A 3,546-nucleotide genomic window follows, 5' to 3' on the forward strand; every position below is an offset into this window, starting at 1 on the left:
AGGTAGCCCTGTAGCTGTGCTGCCACTGCCCTCTCAATAAGTTTGCCTAAAAAAGGCAAATTGGACACCGGCCAATAGTTGGCCAATTCGGCCGGGTCCAACAATGTTTTTTTCAAGAGAGGGTGGACCATCGCTTCCTTGAGTGCTCCCGGGAACCGCCCCTCAGTGAGGGACTTGTTCACAATCTCCCGTAGAGCACCTCGAAACCCCTCACGGCCAGCTTTAACCAGCCAAGAGGGGCACAGATCAAGGTCGCATGTGGTTGGGCACACAGCCATGAACAACCTGTCCACTTCCTCCAGGCTGAGTGGGTCAAAACATACTAAACTCGTCTCCAAAGACGTACAAGGGGCCTCAAGTTCCCTAACTGTATCAAGTGTGGCGGGGAGGGCACGACGGAGTGCCAAGACTTTATCTGCGAAAAAGCTCGCGAAAGCCTCACAGCCAATGTCCAATTCCCTAATATTTTGTCTGCCTTGGGGCAAGGATGTCAGAGACCGAATCACACTAAATAATTGGGCCGGGCGTGAGCTAGCAGACGCAATCGAGGCCACATAGAAATCCCTCTTTGCGGCCCTGACTGCCATCACATAGGAATTCATAAGCATCCTGTAGGATGTTCTGGACACTTCGTCACGAGCACGGCGCCACCGTCTCTCTAGCCGTCTCAGTTCCCGCTTCAGCGAGTGCAACTCCTGGGTATACCAGGGCGCTCGCCTAACACGAGTGCGGAGAGGGCGCCTGGGAGCGATCTCGTCGATGGCTGAGGAGAGTCGGCTATTCCAGTCCTCCACCAGCTCATCCAATGAGCCGCCAGGGGGTCTCGGATCCCGCAGAGCCGTTTGGAGCCGCCTAGGGTCCATTTGGTTCCACAGGCGAGCCAAAATCAGCTCGCCACCTAAGCAGGGTCGGGGTGGGACATTCAGATGGGCCTTCAGGGCATGGTGATCTGACCATGGCACTGCCGAAGCAGTGATCCGGTCTACCGTCACTCCTGCCGCAAAGATCAAATCAAGCGTGTGACCGGCCCATTGCGTGGGAGCCGAAATGAACTGAGAGAGTCCCAGTGCTGCCATGGACGACACCAGATCCATAGCCCGACTGGAGGCCGCATCCTCAGCATGGACGTTGAAGTCGCCCAAGACAAGCAGCCTTGGGTGCTCCAGCGCCCAGCCTGATACGGCCTCCAGCAGGGATAGCAAGCCATTTGCCGGTGCGTTAGGTGGTCGGTACACCAACCAAATGGCCAAACTCTCCTCAGCCTCCAGCATCGCACTGACACACTCTATGCCCACGATCTCTACCTGCAGGAGTGCCCTGATGAAGGTGGCATGAAAATTGGTGGAAGGAACATTAGCAGTCTGAGATACACAGATGACACCACATTACTGGCAGAAAACAATGAAGACTTGAAATGACTGCTGGTGAAGGTTAAAGCAGAAAGTGCCAGGAATACAGCTGAACATCAAGAAGACAAAAGTAATCAATTCTGGGGAATTAAACAGCTTTACAATTAATGATGAAGAAACTGAAATTGTTCAGGATTTTCTATTCCTTGGCTTAATCATCAACCAAAAGGAAGACTGAAATCAAGAAATCGGGAGATTGAGACTAGGGAATGCAGCCATGAAGGAGCTAGAAAAGATTCTTAATTGTAAGAATGTGTTGCTGGCGACCAAGATCAAGATAATACATGCCATGATATTCCCTATTACTATGTATGGGTGTGAAAGTTGGGACACTGAAGAAAGCTGACAGGAAGAAAGTAGATTCCTTTGGAATGTGGTGTTGGAGGAGAGTTTTATGGATACCTGGGACCACCAAAAAGACAAATAAGTGGGTTCTGCATTGTATCAAGACTGAACTCTCCCTAGAAGCTGAACTGATGAAACTGAGGCTATTGTACTTAGGTCACATTATAAGACAAGAGTCAATGGAAAAGTTAGTAATGCTAGGAAAAGTTGAAGGCTGCATGTAAAGAGGAATGCATGAATTAACTCAATCAAGGAAGCCACCACTCTCAGTTTTCAAGGCCTGCAAATGGCTGTTAACAATAGGACATTTTGGAGGACATTAATTCATAGGGCCACCATAAGTTGGAAGCCACTTCACACACACACACACACACACATTTGCTTTTTCTCTGGCCTGAATTTACCCACAAGCAAATTAGTAGGGTGCCTCTGAATTTGGGAGCAGCAAAAAATAGTTCTCGCTGTCTTCTTTTCTCCACACCAAGTTCTTTCTTTTCTCCACACCATTCACATTTTTTAAAAAAAATCTCTGTTGTGTCCCCTCCCTACCTCTTGCTTGTTGAAGGCATTAGAGCTGCTGTGAAGATGCTGTCAAGTTATTGTACCTCTATCACTATGGCTTTGCCTCGGGTGTCTTTGGATGGCAGTCAGAACTGTAATGTTCTGTAATGGCTGGGGACATTTCTTTAGCAGACAATTCATCAACTGAGTGGGATCTGAGATGAGTGGCCTGAAACGTGTTGTATGACTTCAAGCGTGTGTGAGAGTCTGGAGATTAAAGACATGCTGTGGCAGAGACCAGAGCTCAGAAATGGAGCATATACTTCGCATGCAGAAGGCCACAGTTTCCATACCCCATACCTCAGGATTCAGGACTGTGAAAAATGTCCAGACTCCATGAGATGCTGGGAGCTCTGTGAACAATGCACCCAGGATCGTTTCCATGACAAATAACATTGGTGGGGGGGGATTCCAATTAGGACCATAAAATGAGGGGAGAGGAACAAATTTAGAGTCCAGTAGCCCCTGTAGTCATGTATGGCTGCGAGAGTTGGACTATAAGGAAGGCCGAGCGCCAAAGAATAGATTCTTTTGAACTATGGTGCTGGAGAAGACTCTTGAGAAGAGTCCCTTGGACTGCAAGAAGATCAAATCAGTCAATCCTAAAAGAAATCAACCCTGACTGTTCTCTGGAAGGCCAGATAATGAAACTGAAGCTCAAATACTTTGGCCACCAAATGAGAAGGGAGCACTCACTGGAGAAGACCCTGATGCTGGGAAAGATTGAAGGTCAAAGAAGACGGGGACGGCAAAGGATGAGATGGTTAGACAGTGTCATAGATGCAACGAACATGAAATTGAGCAAACTTCAGAGGACGGCGGAAGACAGGAAGGCCTGGCGTGATCTGGTCCATGGGGTCGCGAAGAGTCGGACTCGACTGTGCGACTGAACAACAACAAAAGCTCCTTTAAGACCAACAAAGGTTTATTCAAGGTATGAGCTTTCATGTGCAAGGCACACTTCTTCAAATACACTGGAATGGAAGATGAAGTTCTAAACTTATAGACAGGGATTTAACAGCAAATTAACATGTAACATGACGATGTTTAAGTTATGCAAAGTGAAAAACTAAATAACAAGTTAAGGTTATAAGGTCAACAGTTGTAAAGCAATAAATATGTCACAATAGCAGATAAATGTCTAAAGGCGTGTGAAGGGCACTTTGAGCTGTTGTCAGCAGACATCCATTCAGTAGTCTAATATATTATTCTGAAAAAGAAATTCACTAAA

This window comes from Gekko japonicus, unplaced genomic scaffold (genome assembly GCF_001447785.1).
Source record: "Gekko japonicus isolate JY-2015 unplaced genomic scaffold, Gekko_japonicus_V1.1 scaffold4786, whole genome shotgun sequence".
In the NCBI taxonomy this organism is placed as follows: domain Eukaryota; kingdom Metazoa; phylum Chordata; class Lepidosauria; order Squamata; family Gekkonidae; genus Gekko; species Gekko japonicus.